We start from the raw sequence: 20,609 nt of genomic DNA on the forward strand, positions 1-20,609 counted from the left end.
GAATTTTCAGAATATAGGTAACTGTATTGGTAAAGTGCTTTGAATAGTTGATAATACTAGATAAGTGCTATACAAAATCATTTTATTTAGCATGTATATTATCCCATGTTCTGCAAGTCCTAAAGGCATGCGGGCAGCGTCCCCTGACCAGCCTACCACTATAAACCTGCTACTACTGCCTACAAAGACCCGCTCTGCAGCGCAGTAGTTGGGATAGAAGTAATGACGTTTCCTATGATTGAACCATCCAATGCTGTCCGAGCTACATTTGTCCTCCCTTGGGTCTTTGTCATGCATGTAAGGACAGAATACCCGTTAGGAAACGAGTGTAACAAGAAGTCACTAAAATCCTCCTCGGAAAATGTAGCTGTTGTTTTTGGTCGTTCAGACGTCGTTGGGTAAAAATAATTTGGAGCACCATAAACGATCCGGTTTAGTTCAGTGAATACAACCAAACACTGTTTTTTTCGTCTCGTTTGAGGTAACATGGCTCTCCATATAGACACAGACAACAACACTACTACCATCCAATCAAGTCGCACTCTGTCTCCGCCGCGGAAATAAACGACCAATCAGCTGCCTGTCTGGGTCTTCTGTGGAAACGAACAGCCATTCATTGCGCTGTCTGGACTTCACGGAGAGAGCGTCTGACCAATTAGCTGGCTGTCTGGATGCACCGAAAGGGTGAGTGTCTATCGAGGCCCAATCAGCTTCTCAGTGCTGCCTGCCGGTGCCGGGGACTGGTGGTGAGGGGCTGCTGCAACGCGTCAGGACCGGACCGTGAACCCGGAGACGCTACACACTGAGGCGAAAGGAGATACAGGTGAGTCCGAGGATGTGTACGGGGCCTGGTTCTGGTCAGGGATGTTTTGAAACGGCAACTGTGGATTTGACGTCGCAGCCGGACGGTTATTGTGTCGTTTTCCTGTTAGCGGATACGCTGATACGCTGTCAGACAATGGAGCGCCTTTGCTTCGCTATTTATTGATGCATGCTGACATGTTGGCGACCAGCAATGCCGCCTGCAACTGTTACTTTACATTTAAAGGCCTCTAGTCGCAACACAAACACTTATGGATCTTTTTTTTTTTTTAATCGTGTGTGGCTTTTTTGTTTTGATAAGCGCCGAGCTGCTAACGGACGTGTTGTAATTACATTCTGATGGAAACGTTGGTCGGAGTGCCTCCAATCCGTTTCATTGTTTCATCCAGAGTCTCTAGGGGTTAACTCAGACTCGATAAAGAAACACGGTCTTTCAGGTACTGGTGAAAGCTTCTTGAGAGAACAGTGGAATGAGACGAGGTCGTGAGACGGTTTTATTGAAGCAAGGCTATATAAAGTGGCGGATTAAAAGGCGCTAGGAGGAGGCCGGGGGTGCTGATGGCTCTCAGCAATTAGGAAGAAAAATTCGAAATGCATCAGCCATTTACGTAGAGACTCAACTGACTCCATATGCACCTAAATGGCTGCCTGGCGCCTGTCAGCATTACCAACATTTTACTGTAAGGGCAAGGCTTTACTCGGGCCAGACGGCTGATTGTTTCCTGATCGGCGGATTAACGGAGGTGGATGTCGAGATGACGTTAGACACCAAACTGGAATCAATATTTAATGTGTGCTGCTATTATTCTTTGGTGCACACAAGCTCATTTCAGACAAATTGGTGCCTCTTCAGCCTCTCTGCTGCTGCTGCTTGCTCGGGATTTCAGGCAGTCACATGCTGATATTTACATTGACTTCTTTCAGTTGCGTTACATAGGATGATACAGTACAGTTATGTTTGAGGTGAAATGAAGACGGATATCTGTGCCTTCCTCTCTTATAAGAGGTTTGTCAACAGGAGCTAGCCATTTTAACTTCCATCTTCATACAGGATTGACTGTACAACACAGGAAAACTGTGGGAATAAAAGATCTACCATTGTTTTGTCACTTTTCTCTTCTTTATGACAAATTAGTGACAGTGTGGCATTAAAGCAACGCCCGAGCCTTTGAATTTTAGGGTAAACGTTTCCAGACGTAAAACATTCAGCCTTCCACACACTTGGTGATTGTGGGGTTGTATGAATGAAAGGTCCCTGCTGTTGAGTAGTAGTGTAATCTCAGCTGTGGAGTTTTTTACTCGTCCTTTTTCTTGAATCTCCTGGCAGCCATAGCAGGATACACATCCTCGCTGCCACAGTGGAAGCTTTTTACATTTCTGTAGTAGTGTACCTCCTTGATTTTTAGAAAGGTGTGACAGTGTGGAAGAAGTAAACAAAAACAATGTGATGGTTTGTAAGAAATGTCTCAACTAAAATGGAACAAAGAAAGCTTTTGAAATGTCGAAACTAAGAAATTTTGCACATTTTAAATTTGATGCCAACCTTGCAGTGAAAGTCGAGGACGGTGGTTTAAAAAATAGTAGATGGAAAAGTGAGTGGTGCTTAAAAAAACTTGGTTATTGTGTTCATTTGAAACTGGTCAGTAATGGTTAGTTACAAAGTGAGCATTTATCCAGCCTATAAAGGATTCTATATGAGACAGAAACCATTCGATTTCCATTTCATACATCTTTAAGAAGTTATGATCAAAAAGAAACTTGAGGCAATCCAATAAGATAGACTTGTTTTTTCCCAGGTAAGTAACTATTTTACAAATACCATCAGCGTTGGAGTCAGAAGGCTGAGCTGAAGACCAGCAGGTTTAAAGCTCCTTTGTTTCAGCTGAAAAGAAGGAAACATGAGCTCTGTAAGAATACATTAACATTGCTTAAATAACAGTTCGTCCAGACACTTAACAATGCTTTGGTGCTGATGAGTCTGGAAGTGGTACTAGTTTAATAAAAGGCTGTGGTACATGTCTCAGACATGGCTGTTCAGAATAATATCCTGACTTTGGAAGGTTACAGGTATGTTTCTGAACTTTCATATACATGCGGTTTCCCATGCTTCCCAGTGGCGTCTGTGGTGTGATGAGGTTAATACATTTTTTTGATTTGTTCTTGAAAACGTAGGACTGTAATATTAAAGAATGTCCAAGTATATTCTTGGAAATTCCTTATTATGATCTGTGACCAGGGGTGGAAATTAGCACCCACCACTGGCCAAATGCGGGTTTTATGAAGTCGTGGTAAATTTGAACAATCCAGAAGCCAGCATGGCGGATTTAAGTTTGAACAGAAAAAACGACGTTTAATTTGCAGTCCTGACCTGTCGTGGGCAGCAATGCGGATGTGTTGCTGCTAGTCTGCTCTAAATGCCGCTACGCGATCCGAGCAGGTACTAAAATGTGTCGTCGACAGATTGGCTGGTCGGTAGCGTCACTTGACGAGTCACGAGCACGTCTTGTTCACGAAAGTTAAAGCTGCCATCTTTGAAACCAGGCAATGAGGGAAATGGCTCCAAACAAACAACGCCGTGGTTGATGAAAAGCCACAGACGGAGCAGCAGGTATATCGTCGCCTCGACGTCGCGGGATGCTCGAACACATCGCAATGGTGACAACCACGCAGGTTTGCTAGTACTGGTTTACAATGGAACACCAGTCGATCCGAGTCTTGGCTGTAGCTTGTCTTGTGGTGGCTGTAGCTCAGGAGGTAGAGCAGGTCACCTACTGATCGGAAGGTTGGAGGTTCGATCCCAGGCTCCTCCAGTCTGCATGCCAAGTATCCTTGGGCAAGATACTAACCCCAAGTTGCTCTCCGATGCGTCCATCGGAGTATGAATGTGTGTGAATGTAGTTAGAAAAAGCACTAAGTATAGATAAAGCGCTTGTGAGAATGGGTGTGACTGGGTGATTGTGGCATGTTGTATAGAGCGCTTTGAGTACTCCGGGAGAGTAGAAAAGCGCTATATAAGAATCAGTCCATTTACCATTTGGCGATCCGTGGCGAGTCGATCCGAGGAGGTACTAATGGAAAAGGGGCTTTTGAAAGAGGAGGGAAAATTCGAGCAGTTTAGCAACGTGGTGTTACGTTCGTGGAGCTAAGCAGGTGGCAGAAACAAAAACACTCCTCGAGGTGTTACGATGGGACGTTAAACTGCAGTTTTTTAACGAAAAATGGAAAAGACGTGACAACGGTGAGGTACGCGACTGGCTTGCTTTTAATCAGAGCAGCCAGTCAATGTTTCGTTCCAACTGTCGGCAGCACATGCCTTCCAGCAGCAAGACTGATAGCTTTATTGTTAGCACCAAATACTCTGAATTAGAGGCCATCAGGGACCTCGGATTGTCTAAAGGCCATAAGGACGTGAACTGCATCGTTCAAATGTTACACACAAAAGAAAAATAATGGCTGGTGAAAAGTTTGAGTGGCCGATACAAAAAGTGGAGAAAATTTTTAATTTCCACTCGTCTGTGACAACAGTCGGATATTTAAAATATTTTTTTTTTCATATTTTTCCATCTCTCTCTAATCAATTATGGATGTTGTACAAACAATCTCCCTGGAGGAGGAAACACCTGTTCCCACAGAGAAAGGTTTTACATTTTTATGGCTTGACGATGCACACGGCTGTCCATATAGTCAGTATACTCGATAGATGTGGAATATGCTCGTGTTCTTCAGAGGGAATGGCTGATGGGAGGGCTCAAACTTAAAAACAAGAAGGTTTCCAAAGAACTGTTGCAGTGGTGGCCCTCTGTGCAGTGTGGGAATCCCTGTGCTCCCACACTAATCTATCATTGACACGCCCATAGAGAAAGACCTGCTCGCAGATCGGTGCCTCCAGCTCATCTGCAGCGACTGCCCCGGGCTACACTGCAAAAAGTGAGAGCGGGATGTGACCAGAAACGAAAAACCTGAGCGGTTGTAAAGACACATTGGGAACGTATGGCTGTGCACGAGGAAGACTACAGCATAAACTTCAGATGAGTTTCAGTGTCACAAGTCAAGTGTTGTGAAAATCTTGTGTGTGACTCTTATGAAGGAAATCACATTGGATATTCAAAGTCAGACCAAAGCGCATGTACTACAAATCTTAGATCAATGGTCAAAATCAAGCTTAGAGTACCATACGTTACACTATTAAAAATCTCAGACAAGTTTGAATCCCGATGACTTTGTCGTCAAGGTCAGAGGTCAATTTTCTGAAAATCACCTGGGATTTTCAGATTTATGCTACAGGTGCATCTGCTTGGTGCCAGAGGGGTACTTGTATATAACCAAGCATGAAAGGTGCAACATTTCCACTGTGTATGTCAGCGAGGAAGAAACCAGCACTACCTCGGGTATCGTGTGTTTTAAGGCTGCATCGGTTAATCTAACAATCGAGTATTCTGTTGAATATTCCACTGATTAATTGAGTAATTTTAAATAAATTAAAAATTCAAAGGAAAAATCAAATAAAGCTATATATGTGATCTAAACTAAGGCATAATAAAGTATCTTTGCTTTTCTTCTTGGAGGCTTTCTGATGTTAATGGGGATAAAAAGAGTTCTGTTTTATTTCCTGAGGTAGATCCGGTGTGTTTCATGTTTGGTTGGTTAATGGTTAACCCTAAACCAAGACATGATGGTGGAGATGGTAATTCATATTAATAATAATGTTAATATGGGGCGATTGTGGCTCAAGAGTTGGGAGTTCGCCTTGTAATCGGAAGGTTGCCGATTCGAGCCCCGGCTTGGACAGTCTCGGTCGTTGTGTCCTTGGGCAAGACACTTCACCTGTTGCCTACTGGTGGTGGTCAGAGGGCTCGGTGGCGCCAGTGTCCGGCAGCCTCGCCTCTGTCAGTGCGCCCCAGGGCGGCTGTGGCTACAATGTAGCTGCCATCACCAGTGTGTGAATGTGTGTGTGAATGGGTGGATGACTGGATATGTAAAGCGCATTTGGGGTCCTTAGGGACTAGTAAAGCGCTATATAAATACAGACCATTTACTATTTACAGGCCAATATGAGTGATGGATAAGAGCCCTCGTCCTGCAGGCATTGTGTACTGTAGCGTGGTCCTGTTGAAAATCCCAGTTGTTACCAGTGAGTCGTGGGCCTTCAGTCACGAGGGATGCTCTCTGCAACATCTGGACGCCCCTGAACCTCAGTCGTCCCACCTCAGCAGCGATGGCGTGCTGCTTATGCAGTTCAACAACCCGACCACATTCAAAAAGGAAAGTTTGTTTGCTTTTGCCATCAGAACGTCATGACAGTGTGACTACCTGACACAAAATGAGAATGAATCCACATTTTCGCACAGAGTTGGCCTTTCAAAGGCATGTGCTGCTAATGTTTAGATCAGCTGTGAGATAAGATAACTCTTTATTGTCATTGCACAGTCATACCTAGTACAATAATACAGCAACATTGGAAACAGTCCCGCATCAGCACCATGTACAACACAGCAGCTCAACTTAATAAAGAAAAAACAAATAAAAATAAATAACTGAAACATCCTGTTTCAGCTTCAGTGCTGTCAGCCTTGAGCTGTAAATTAAACATCGTATCAGGCTACGTTTAAAACAACCTCTGGATGCTTACTGCAGATGTTGTGTAAAGCAAACGGTGGTGGACGAGCACCCACACAGTTTGTTGGTCAGGTGGTTTGATGAAGGACTCCCACTGGCCTTTTCCTGGCTCCATGTTCAACTACGACAGCATCGCATTCGCTTTGTTATCATCGTTTATGTTTTAAAATGCGGGCGGCGTAGGCGTAACTTTGTCAGACTCTTTATTCACACGCTGCTCCTCAATACGTTTCTATTCCAGCTCTGTGTTTAGTTATAAATGCAGATGAAGCACTCGCGTGACGACCGTGCGCCACCGAGCCGTGGATTAAAAGAAACGTCGAAGTGTCGAGGATTTTTTATAATCAGATTACTCGATGAATCAGCCTTATTATGTTTTCAGTGTAATGCATGGTGCAGAGTGCTGCACCTTTAAGCAATATTTAACACTCGATTAACAAGGATAATAACTAACAGTCTTATAACTCTTAAAATACGTATAAAATTATAATATGCATTAAGAATTTGTCCGTTTTCTCTATAGTCACAAAAACAGACGTAGCAGGGTGGACAGAGGAGCAGTAGGACAGGATGTACCACGGCTGAAAGCTCGCCTCACCCTGTAAATATATGAAACCCACCAGGATGCAGATTTAATATTATTTCACGGCAATACCCATATAACTTTTGGGTTTTGTGCCAAGAGCGAACTTTTAAATAAAATAGACATTTTTATGAGAAGTTAACGTTTTCCTGGTTTCACATTGGTTTTTACCATTTCACTGATTTAATTTAATGTATCCTTTTTTTTACTTAATAAAAGTCTCATGTCAACTTCAATTTCTGTACAAAGTGCTTGCTCATTTTAATAAAGTCAACAGCTTGAGAACTCTTGGTATATAAAGCATACCATCATTTTTCTCTGTTTCTTTTTTTATATAAAACCATGGCAGTTTATTCTATTTCAAAATAATATCATTTAAATGTGATTTTTTTTTTAAAGCTTTTCTTTGCCACCTTTGTCATGGAAAGAGTCCCTGCAGGGCATTTTTGGGACAAGTGTCCACAAAACCCTGACAGTAACAGGGATGATGTTTTCTCAGCCATTTCTACTCATGTGCAGCACAACTGGCTAACACATGCAGACAAAAATCATTTTCAGTATTTTATCAACCGTATGATCAAGATTAAATATAAATAAATAAACGTAGCAGAGTGGACATGTTATGTTTTTCCACATTAATGAACCATGAAGAAAAAGGTTGATCAGTGTGTGATGTTTACTGAACCTGGTACAGGGCTCGCAAAATTTCAAAATCTCTGGTAGCCCTTTGAGCCGGCACAATTCAGTTTTTGGTAGCCCAAAATAAATTTAAGTAGCCCGAATAAAAAAGAGCAATTTTTTTTAATGTTTTTGTTTCCGTTACAATATTGTAACGGAAACAAAAACTAATCAAAAAATTGTTACAATACAAATCACAACAACTGTATAAAAATTACAATCATCTACTCAAATACTTGGTTCTAAAGTACTTGGGGCAGGGATAGCTCAGTAGGTAGAGTGGTGGTACCCCTGAGCAAGGTACCCTCCCCACACACTGCTCCCCGGGCGCCTAATGGCTGCCCACTGCTTCACTGAGTGAATGGGTTAAATGCAGAGAGGAATTTCACCACGGGGATCAATAAAGTACACTTTCTTTAATTGAACAGAAATTTCTATGAACTTGTAAGAACTGTGTAGGACATGAATCAGTCTGTGTCTGATCCTGAATTTGAAATTTCCACTGAAGTCACAAGTAAGAAGTAAGTGGAACCAAGATCGAGGCCATTTGCTTTTTGAAGTTTGCAAAGACTGCTAAATTTGGCCAAAGATAGTACGCTGTTCTAAACAGATTTTCAGGTTTATTTTTAGTTTATTATTTACAATTGGTGTTTGTTCTGGGAAAGATACTGCAGACTGAGCAATAATGCATTTCTTGCATTTCTCATGGGTTCTAATGGGGTCTTTCTTAAAATGACTGGTCCCAGTAACAAAGGCGCCTGTTGACTCAGAAATCAAATGAAACTCACAACACACCTGGCAGAACATCATGTTATTTAGCTTGTCATATTCCAGCCACAGAAATTCTTTTGTCCATGAAACCAAAAAAGCTGCACTTTCTTTTTTTTTCTTTTCTTTTTGCCTCATTGTCTGATTTGTCATAACTTTTCCGTTTTGTGATTGGCTTTTCTTTGGCTGCCCCTTCTTCACCCTGACCTGTCTTATTTGGCTCAGCAGAACTAAAATACTTAATACTTAAATCCTGCTGCTTTTACACACGTACTTACATTGTCAGCGATTCTCTGCACGATCAACCTCTCACATGTTTAAGCTGCGGGAGATTTCACTTGTCATGTTTGCATAGTAAGCTAACGATTGATAAGACGATGTCAGAGGAATTGGTGCGCAAATTATCATCACTCACCAATCAGTGCTGTCGCTCTCTATACACAGTTCACGCGATTGCAAAGTGAAAGCAAAAAACAAGCGCAAATTCAAACGCGATTTCAATATGTCACATATTGACAGTGGCTCACCGACGCCAATGACATAATTACCCAGCTACATTTTCGAAAGAATGCAAAAGCATTGACATATATTTTTCCTTCCTATGATAGCCCGACGGGCAGGGCAGAGATAGATTAGCCCCGGGACATCGGGCTAGCGATTTTGCAAGCCCTGTGGTCGACGATTTCACTCCAGAAAAAGTATAACTTACTGTAATTTATGTGACTAGAGGAGAAGTGAGAGGACTTGTTAGATTTCCTAAACAGTACTGGGGGACGGGCAATCTCCACACAACTTATGTAAAAATGTAAATGTTTAAAAAAACCTGTAGCACATCTGTGGGAACCCCAACGCATGCACCATTAACACAGCGTTTCTTTATTCACCACCTAATTTGCACTTTCCAATGATTTGCACTGTTGTCCAGTCAGCTCGAGCTCACTGCTACACCTTCACAGCTGGCAGCACTCGACTCCTGCTGCACACACCTTGATCCCAGCGTGCTACTGTGTGAAATCAGAGAGACATAATTATATGTTTGCTGACATATGTGCCAGCCAGTTCCCCCTGGCACTGCCATTGAACACACCACCCCGTTCCCTGTAATTGAGCCATAAACCACAAACCACACCCTGCGACCACACACCTCCATTCTGTGGCCTAGCCTGCTCCTCCCCCCATGAACAAGACAGGAAATTGGCCAAAGCCGCCTGCGCCCCTGGCCTACAGATTCTTGTATTTAAATGGTTTTAAGGAGCGATACCAGTGATTGATCCAGGCATGGCCTCTTTGTTGTGATGGAGAGTAGGAAAGGATGAGCAGTCTGGTCGCACACTTTGATAGCTTTTGTCTCGAGTAACCCACTGGTGGGGTCGACCCCCTTTACCTGCAGGGACAAAACAGGCCTCATGCTTGAGGCATCAGTCTGCAGAACAAAAACAGGAGTGTGAAGCAGGGGTTCCCCACAGAGCCTGTTTCACTCAGGCAGACACTGCGAACACAGCTAGTAAACCTGAGCTAGTAAACAACCACATGTAAAAGCCAGCTTACCTTTTGTTTGGTCTTAGTACTCTAGATACTGATAACGAGATAGCAGATACCTCCCTCCTACCCACTTCTCCGTGTTGGCCACGAGCTCTGCCGCCATCAGAGATTTCAGCCAGATGTCAGTGCAAATGCTGAAATCGTGTAAAGGCATTGGAAAGTGATGGAGCTTTCAAGCTGACAGGAAGGGTGACGAATTGGTAAAACCATACAGAGTGGAGAGCACCATCTTCTCCTTCTGGAGACGAGGGAATCTGCCGGTAGTCTGGTTAAGTCCAGTGAAAAAGTGAGCTGTCAATGTGAGCAGCCAGTTACCTCTGAACCATTTGCCTTTTGTGTTCAGGTAACCTACAGAGCCGTGAACGCACCATCAGACATGGGCGAGTTTCTAAGTGGTGCAGTGTAACCACAGTAACTTCTGACCCCACTTCCGCCAGTCCCTTTATTGTGGTGGGAATGAACCCCGTATAAGTTCCGGGTCAATGAGCTGCATCTTCCCTGCTTCCTCTGGCTGCTGTTGTCCCTGTGGTTGGTGTACTTGTCAGATATTGACAAATTTTCCACTGCATACTAGTTGACAGCGTGCAATAACCCGGCCGATTCATTCATCTTTACACTACCTCACAATCGACTCAACGGTGAGTTATTTGTTTGGTTTGTTTGGTCACAATCAATGTAAATGCGGAGCCGCGGTCGCACATCCTAAAACGCCGGTAAGCTAATTCTAGGCTAGCGACAGTAAGTGCAATTACTAGTTTTATTTATTGAATATTGTTGTTTTTGTTTATTCTACTATGGCCGAATGTTGAATTAACGTATCTAGAGTCGAACGAGTGATTTGATTTCTGTAGTTTTGTCCGTTTTGGATGTTTTTTGTTACTTTTCTGATGAAATGCCAAAACGGCCTATGAGATTTTGCATTGAGTTAAATTCCATTTAGATTATTGAATGTTGTGGTGGGACTGGGCGGAGGGGAACATCCTCAAAGTGAATGCAGCAAAATCAGATTTCTGGGCTTGTGTTATCACAGTAGAGTGAGGTGGCAATGAATTTGGTGTTTCAAGCCATAGCTAATGTCTTCTTCAGTCTCCTCACCACCTCTCTCTGTGCTTTCAGCAGGTTGAGGTGGTGTATCTGTGTGGCTCCACCCCTGATCCTTTCATAATCAGCATAGCTTACTCAGTAGCCCTCGCCACTTGGTGAGTAACTTTGAGCTGGATGAGTAACGTCAGTGCTTTCTCTCTGTGTGTCTAGCACCTTATGGTCGTGGGCCGGTTCATCGCAGTCTGAGGTCCAGAGTGCTTTGAAGCAGGTTATCATCCAGGATGTCTCTACATCGCTGCATTCGTCTTTCTTTCAACTCTGAAATATCCCTGCGGCAGGATGCTGCCACAACCATGCTTCGCTGTAGGGATGGTACTGGCCAGGAGCGCTTTACTGGTTTCAGCGCTACATTCAGAACAAAGAGTTAAACCTTTGTTTTAGCCGACTAGACAGTTTTGTTTCTCGTGGTCTGAGAGCTTTTAGGTGCCTTTTGGCAAACTCCCGGCAGGTGTTTACTGGGGAGTAGCTTCCGTCTGGCCACTCTACCACACAGGCCTGATTGGTGAAGTGGTGCAGAAATGGTTGTCTTTCCTCTACAGAGCGATGCTGGAGCTCTGTCAGAGTGAAGCTTTGGGTTCTCGGTCACCTTCCTAATGCCGCCGTATTTGTTGTGCTTTGGTTGGTTGTTCACATCTTACGTTTTAAAACCAGGTGCGTTGTCCCGCGGCCACCACAGCTAGGTTGAGGACACAAATGTGTGATTGTGTTGGTTTCTACCACCATTTTGATGGTATTCTAGTGCAGGCGATCAGAGATATACAGACACATGAAAACTTGAGACTTTGTGGAAGAAAAAACAAAACAAAAACCACTCAGCCAAGTCTTTGCTTCCAGTTTTGAGTTGTCTCTCTGTATCAGCGTGTATGAGGCTTTATTGTCCTTCAGGAGAATAATGTGATGATGTGGTGGCGGCTGTGGGACCTTACATAAACAGCTATGTGTGTGCCTTTCCAAATCATGTCCAATCAACTGAATCTGTCACAGGATGACCTCAATCAAGTTGTTGAAACATGTGACAGAAAGTCAGTAGGATGCACCTGTACTTCAATTTTGAGTGTCATGGCAACGCCGTATGTTATATTTTAGTTTATTATTTTGTAATATATGGATTTCACTATTTTCGCTTTGCCACTGTGAGGCATTGTGTGTAGAATTTAAAGTGAAAAATGAATTTGATCCATCTTGGAATAAGGCTGTAGCATGACAAGTGGAACAAGTGTCGTGCTGTTAGGACGCACTGTACTTTAAGCAGTGTAGTACGTTTATTTTAGCCTGTGCAACAAAGATCTGAGACCAACTAGATGAGCGATGAACGGGTTTGGTGAAATTAACTGTTTGAGGCATAAAGAATCGTATATTCAGAAGAGAGTGAAGCAAGTTGAAGAGAATTCTAAAGATGCTTGAAATCTATTGTGAAATTGACAATTTCACTACTGTTAGAATATACTCTCATGAAAAATCAGAATCTTTCAAAATATAATAATGGGAAAGTGAAGGTTACTACAAAGAAATCTTTCTAATTATAAAATATTGATTCCTCCTGTTTCACTTATTTATGTTCTGGAATCGATTGTCATATTAAAATATTAGTCATTTCTGTAGGTGATCATTAACAAGAACACTGTGTTACTGGCAGCGTGTAAATGATCCGTAGGATCTACTTGTTCTTCCGCCTGTCACAGTGATATGTGAAATACGGCTGCAGAAACGCATCGCGGCTCGTGTCCTCGCTCGTTTTGTTGACGATAACGGCTGATCATAGACGGAGCCAGGACGCAGTGTGCGATGCATGTGGCAAGAACACAAACCTCGTCAAACACAAAGAAAAGTAAATCATAACACTCAATATGATGATGAGGAGGAGAGGAACAGTTGCTGCTACGGCGACACAGAGTCCTTTGGTGCTGCAGGCGCTGTCCAGGAACTGAGAGACGATGTGGAGCTGTTACGTGTAGCACTCCGGCTGAGTTTTGGAAAGCGACTCGTAGCTAGGTTTACATTTTTGTGTCAGTGTTTAAACAACTGGAATTCCCTGCATGCTTAAAACTGCAGAATCCCATTTGTTCAAATCTACGTTAATAAAACGCGTTACAGTAAATAGCTGTATGAGTTTAACTTGGAGTAATATGTGTGTCAGTTCAGTTGGTAAGGCTGTTGAGTAGATCAGTTAAAGTGGATTATTTGAATGATTAGGCTTTAATGAGACGGCGTCCTTGCAGCACACTGCAGTGTAATATCTACGCATGCATCACAAAGCTCGTTGAGAGAAGGCCAAGGTTTCACTGTCAACAAAGCAAAGGGAGGCTGCTTTGAAGAAACAAAAATATCAAACATGTTTTGAGTTTTTCACACGAACACATAACTCCGTATGTGTTCGTTCATAGATTTGATGCCTTTAGTGAAAATGTACGATGTAAATAGTCATGAAAATAAAGAAAAATGAGAAGATGGGTCCAAACTTTTAACGGGTAGTGTACGCTGCTTTAGATTTTCCAAGCGCATTAACTTTTTATACAAAGTATCAGATCAATATCGTCAATAGTAGCCTGAATTTTTCTTTGTATCAGGTCGGAATGGAAATCAGTGGTGTCGCACATCGATACTGTGTAACAACTTTAATTAGAACCTGTTACAAGATGTCTTTTTTTGTTTATATGTAGGAAGTTTTTTACAAAAAAAAAGTGAGTTAGCGCAGATCGCAGGGCTGCACGTGTCAATGCTGTCACTACCCAATCCGTACCAGAAACCCGATCGGTACCCCGCATGCGCGAAAGGTGTCTACTTCCGGTCAAAGCGTTTTACGATAGTTATGGGTCAGAGTATGTGTTAAGATGTTAAGAATAATAAGTATCTCTTAAAATGTTTCCGATAATGAAACATTTAATATAATGTAGACAAAAACCAAAAAAATAAAAAGATAGTTACAGATCAGAACTCCCGATCCGTACTGCGCATGTGCAGGGGTTTTCTTCTTCTTCTTCTGTTCGTTTAATGGCAGTGTACTCCCCAGTGTACGAGGATACTGCCACCTGCTGACTGAGCGAATGAACCCTATTGTAAACTGAATTAGCGTCATTACAAACGTGTGTTACATTTGATTTAGTGATAGTCGAGTGTGTTTATGCTTGTCTGTGTGGAGAGGATTGTTGGAATAGTGATGATGATGTCCGCTATCACTGTCAGTTGCCAGTAAAGACTTCATCTGGCTGCTGAATCTTCACGTGACATATTATAAAGTCTGTATTATTATTATTCTGTCATTAGGCGCCATTCTTCTTATTTTACGGCGCTGTTGTTCAATCGGGGAACGCTTTCTGTTGAGGAGAAAAGCAAAAATTTGTTGCGGATACGGATTATCCATTGTTTAAATGTCCCGGTAGTCAAAAAGGAGGCAGAGCTGTTGAGAAATGCTAGGAGCTAACTGGGCGCTAACCGTGTCATTCAAATATATTGAATGTCGCAATGTTGGCAAAGAGAGGAAGTGACGTAAGATTTGTGTACCGATCGGGTTTCCGGTACGGATCGGGTAGTGACAAATGCGTTAACGAGCTAACCGCGCTAACATGTTGACGCCGGGCAGCCCCACGCACGGGGCGATCCGCGGTAACTCGCTAAGATTGGCTGAGATTTGCCACGTTAATGCGGTTATGGCGTTAACGTCATTTTAACAAGATTAACGCCGACAGCACAATTTTTTTTTAAAAAATGTCATTTATCTTATTTCATGGAAAATAAAGGAACATACCAACAGTGGATGATGGGATACAAGTGCAGATGGTGTTTCTGTGCGACATAATGAAATCCCAAAAAGTTGATTCTGTTCGTGTGGACGCGGCGTTTTCAGAGAAATGTTTCATCATCATCCAAGTGACTTCTTCAGAAACTTAGATTGTGATGCTTTATTAATACTTACCATAGCATGTAGTACAGAAGCCTCTTCTTTTGCCTTCTATATAACATTTGTTTTGTGGATAAAATAGCAAAATATTTTATAGGAAATATCGAAATTATCGAAATATAAAAATTTGAGAAAATGAAAATTCTGTCAAAGTAAAGCTTGAGGTTACTAGGGCAGATTCGAATGAATGAAGTTTGAACTTTGGCCAAAAAAGTATTTTTGTGTGTGTTTTAGGAGCAGCCGTGTTTCCAAATAATTAATTTGGAAATTATTTTGCAGAGTTTAGCTAACCTGCACAGTAGGGCTGCTCAATTAATCGAATTTTAATCTCGATTACGATCTGGACTTTCAACGATCATTAAAAATGACTGAGCCGATTATTAGCCCCTCCCTCGTGCTTTACTCTCGCGCTGCTCCGTGTGGCAAATCGAGCGCACCTCTCTGCATTTCGAACACGTGTCACAACAATTAAGAGCAGCGGTCTCCAACCTTTTTTGCTCCACGGACCGGTTTATGCCCGACAGTATTTTCATGGACCGGCCTTTAAGGTGTCGCGGATAAATACAACAAAATAAAACTAGTACTGGTACCGAAAAAAGAAGATTTATTCATAACACACGTAAAAGACCCAGGAAAACAGAGTAAACGATAAAAACGATAACAAAATAACGCTGAAAACCGATAAAAACCCTGAAAACTATACATTTCACACCTGAGCCTCAACTCTCGCGGCCCGGTACCAAACGACTCACGGACCGGTACGGTCCGAGGCCCGGGGGTTGGGGACGCTGATTAAGAGGACCCGAGGGAAGCTCGGAAACCTAAGCAGAAGTTATTTGGAGAGGAGAGTGACTGCTGTTGGTTGAAAAGAGGTAAAAAACTTGAGTGGTGTGGAAACATTATGGGTTCTGAGTCAGACGTGGATCAAGTAGACACAGTGTGTAAACTTTGCTACGGTGTCGTAGCTGCACCACAGAGCAACACTGCAAAGTTCACTAAACATAGATGTTTACATTTTTCATTTATTTTTATATTGTTATCAGTATTTGCACTATTTTATATTATTTTTTGACAATCTTTAAAGTCATTATTCAACACATTGTTATTGTTAAATAAATAATCGAGATCTCAGTTTCAGTGAAAATAATCGTGATTATCATTTTTGCCATAATCGAGCAGCCCTACTGCACAGTCCTATGAGGTGGTTAGAGTACTAGGTTTTCAAACCTGATGTCTGATACCTGATATGCTTAGAAAAATGCTCAAAACCTTCAGTACCATGGGATGCAAAAAACCCCAGTACATAAGAATCTCTGAGGTGGTGCCAAAAAACGACGACACACTGTTAGGTTGTCTGAGGTGGGCTGTCGTGTGATTTGGCGCCATATTGTCATCGTTGATGAGGTACAGTTGCTTAAATACTGTTTCTGTCTAGTTGCAAGTGAACCTTTTGCAGCCTCATTGTAGGACTTTTTAAAAGAGTTTAAAGTTTTCAGAGCGAGTGCAGAGCCATCTTGTGCGAGTGCAGACATCACCAGGTTGGCTGGCTGCTACTAATAGACTTAACTTACTAACATCCATCAGCATGTCCGCAGGGCTACAAACCCTTTGTGTTACGCTCTCCTTCACTTTCATTTGGACTTTGCTTTTCCTCACTTTTAGTATGAACTAATCCACTCAGTGAGATAATGTGGGTAAACATAAAAATTTCCACAGCAGCTGCAAACAGAATTTCTAAACCAAAATAAGGTGATAAGGTCTCTTACTCAGAGACTCCTGTTGTTTTGTTGTTTTGTCGGTCCCAGGCGCACACTTCCTCTGCCGAAATAGTTTGATGAAAGTGCTCAACATAATTCGAAGGTAGATTATTCTAAACTCAGATACTGAATGCCACAAATTCATTTTTCAACGTTAAACGGGGCAGACGTGTCTGTGTGCCAGTGCAGCCATGGACCTGACGTTCCCGTAACTGTTGTGTTGGGTTTATACACTTTTTCTAGTCAAGCTGTCTTGTAATTTATTTAGTATTCTGTGATAATTACTCAGGCCTCTTGGAGACATCCCACAGCTCTCCTTTGGAAGTTTGCTCTTTTGTTCCTCCTAGCTGCCTTTTGAAGGTCACTCCATGACTGATAGGGAGACAATGTAACACTATGTCTTCTTTTACTGCATTGACAATATATTTGGTGTCATAGTTTTGCTGAAAAATGACACGGCTACCAGTCAGGTTCTTTCCACGTGGTTTTGCACTGCTGATCAAAATCTGATATGACTTTTCTGCATTAATATATCATTAATTTTGACAAGATCCCCACCACAACTGGCTGAAATGACTCAAACCGTGACGGCCTCCACTGATTTTTACAAATGTTGACCTCTTCTGTAATATTTGAACCAAAAATTAAAAATGTGGATTTGTCGCTTTATAAAACCTGCTACCACTGATTTCTGGCTGAGTTTCTGTGTAATCTGGCGTACCTCTGTCCTATTTGCTTTGCTTCAGAATGACTTCTTGAAAGCCACCCTTCACTGAAATGAAACTATTTTGGATTAAGTTTGGCGAACAGACGGATAAACTGAAGGGTCAGATACGTGTCGTAGGTCCTGTGTCAAGTCTTTTCTTCCCTGTTTCTTGAGGACATGACTTTCAGATACTGTTCATCTGTAGATAGTATGGTAGATAGGCCTGCCACTTCTTCTGACCTCCATGGCAGATGGCCGCCCCTCCCTGGAGGTTCTGTTGGAGGTTTCTTCCTGTTTAGAGGGAGTTTTTCCTTCCCGCTGTCACCAAAGTGCTTGCTCATAGGGGTCACTGAAATTATCCACTAATATGACATGTTATTTTATGCCTCTTAAAGTTCCACTGTCTTTGGGTTGGCTCAAATGTTTTGTCAGGCACCATATATACTGTACTGCCAAAAGTATTCACTCATCTACCTTCACATGCACATCAACTTGAGTGACGTCCTATTCTTAATCCATAGGGTCTGATATTGTGTCGGCCCACAGAAGAGTTGAAGCTATAACAGCGTCGACTCTTCTGTGAAGGTTTCCCACGAGGTTTAGGAGTGTGCTAGTCATTCTTCCAGAACTGAGGTCAAACGGTGAAGGCCTGCTCTAATTCATCCCAAAGCTGTGCTGTTGGGTTGAGGTCAGGTCATTGTGCAAAAAAGTTCTTCCACACCAGACTTGCTCATCATGTCTTTATGGACCTTGCTTTGTACACTGGTGAACAGCCATGCTGGAACAGGAAGTGGCCATCCCTAAACTGTTCGCACAAAGTTGGTTGCATAAAATTGTCCAAACATTAAGAGTTTCTTTAAGTGGCGCTAAGGGGAGCAAAACTCCTGAAAAACAACCCCACAACATGATCCCTACTCCTGCAAACTTTACACCTCACTCAATGGAGGCAGACGAGTACCGTCCTCCTGACAACCACCAGAACCAGAGTCCAGTGCTGGCGTGCTTTACACCACTGCATCTGATGCTTGCATTGTACTTGGAGTTGTAAGACTTGGATGTAGCTGCTCAGTCATGAAGCTCTCACTGTTCTTAAGCTAATTTGAAGACCACATGAAGTGTGCAGAAAGTTGGCGACCTCTGCACACTATGCACCTCAACATCTGCTGATCCCACTCTGTGATTTATTTTATGTAGCCTACCACTGTGTGTGCAAGTTGCTGTCGTTCCCAATCACTTCCACTTTGTTATAATGCAGCTAACAGTTAACTAGACGTGTTGCACAAGTGTGCGCTGCACCCTGAGCTGCAGAGAGTGAGCCGCTCTGTCAGAAATGTGTTTGGAGAAGCAGACTTTGTGCCCACGTGCTTGGTTTTATACACCTGTGTCCATGGATGGGATTGGAACACCTGAATTCAATGATTTTTATGGGTGAGGTGAATACGCTCGGCAATATAGTGCACATAGTTAAAGTCCATGACTTCATGTATATATGCTGACAATGAGCAGATTTTGAGCAAACAGGAATTTTCATCTTTCTTTTTCTTTGTGAAAACAACTAAAGGCAACTATAGGCTGATAAGATATCGTTACATTTGAGATGCAGAAACATTTTAGAGAGGAAAGCAGTGAAAGCATGCAGATTGCATCATGGGAAACAAGACTGCAGTAACTGCAATTCAAAAATCCTCGTTGCATTCAAATGTTTTTTTAGCGTGTCAAACATAAGTTTCCTGGGCTGAGAAGTAATTTCATATAACATCTTTATTTGTGACGTGGATGAATCTGAAAACGTTGACATCAGTGGGTTACTAACTGTCTGACCTGCTGATTCTGATTCTAGTGTTTCTACTGAGACTATAATGGAAACCTGTAGATGTGCAGAAAGTTTCTAAAGCGTATACGAGTTTGGAGATGTGCACGCACATGTTGCTGGTGGTGTTGATGCTTTTCATTTAAATCTGCTCCAGATGTGATCAGTCACCAGCATCTAGCAGTGGTTATGTCTGAAGCACACAAGTGTTACATGAAAGTGAAATGTGTGGAGGTTAGCATGTTGTGCAGATCTGCTGACTGTTCAGTGTGGGTGTGTTTGTGTTGATGCCACATTCAGCCTCATTTTAAGATGTCTGTACTTTGACTAAACGTCTCCTGTTCCTGCAGTTTTCTTTCTGTTTCTCTGTTGGCTTGTGGAAGAGCGTATGCCCCACCCTTTGGTCTAAAGCAGTCAGTCTTTTCTTATCAAAGGGCCTCTCAAAGAGGAGCTTTTCTTCATTCTCAAAATGCAGTGGCTGCCCTAACACTCCAACAACGCCCACACCCACCCGCCTGCTCCTCCTGCTCGCCTCCCACTGCGTTGTTTTTGTTTTTCTTTTTGGATGCACGCTCGCGTGTCATTCTGTCTGTGAATACAAAAGGTCAAAAACTTGTGATTGAATTCAGATAAAATGTCGTATGGGTGCAGAGCGGGGTCATGGTAACCACCAGTTTTAAAAATGATCTCTCAGAGACCTGTGCAGTGAGGCGTGGGGTCCCTCAGGGCTCCGTACTTGGACCGTTGCTGTTTTCTTTGTACCTGCTGCCTCTTGGTGTTCTTTTAATGTAACCTTTCATTGTTACGCTGATGACCTGCAGCTTTATGTTCCTTTAACCATTGGAAATTGTGCTGAAGTCTCTAAACTAGAATCTTGTCTATCTGCAATTAAGGGCTGGTTATCAGATAATTTCTTGCTCCTAAATCCTGATAAGACAGAGTTGATGGTCATTGGGCCACACAAATTTCAGCACTTGTCCCAAAATTTGATCTTGAGAATTGATGAGTGTCATAAATTGCAGGAACAAGGTAAAAAAACTTGTGCGTGTGGTTCATGGTGCTCTCTTTTGAATCTCATGTAAAAGAGATAACAAAGACCGCCTTTATCATTAGAGGAACATCAGCCAGAATCAGACACGTTTTATCAAGCGACACTGCAGAGGTTCTTGTCCATGCATTTGTGTCCTCACGTATTGATTATTGTAACGCTCGTCTTTCTGGGCTGCCAAAGAAAAGTTTCAGAGGTCTACAGATGGTGCAAAATGCAGCTGCTCGCATTTTAACAAGAACTGGGAAATGTGAGCACATTAGCCTGTACTGAGATC

At 42.5% G+C, this 20,609-nt stretch overlaps 1 protein-coding gene across 2 annotated transcripts in view; it reads left to right on the plus strand.

Moving 5' to 3' along the window:
- The first annotated feature begins 631 nt into the window (after positions 1-631).
- The window catches only part of gatad2b (GATA zinc finger domain containing 2B), a 47,668-nt gene continuing 27,690 nt past the window's right edge, over positions 632-20,609 (plus strand). Inside the window, exon 1 of one of the 2 annotated variants that reach the window (XM_087834542.1) lies at positions 632-823. The gene's annotated coding sequence lies outside the window, so the exon portion shown is untranslated. The remainder of the gene's footprint in view (positions 824-20,609) is intronic. The other variant, XM_087834541.1, reaches the window with a different exon arrangement.

Source organism: Neolamprologus brichardi, chromosome 22 (genome assembly GCF_056152115.1).
Source record: "Neolamprologus brichardi isolate AB-2024 chromosome 22, ASM5615211v1, whole genome shotgun sequence".
Taxonomy (NCBI): domain Eukaryota; kingdom Metazoa; phylum Chordata; class Actinopteri; order Cichliformes; family Cichlidae; genus Neolamprologus; species Neolamprologus brichardi.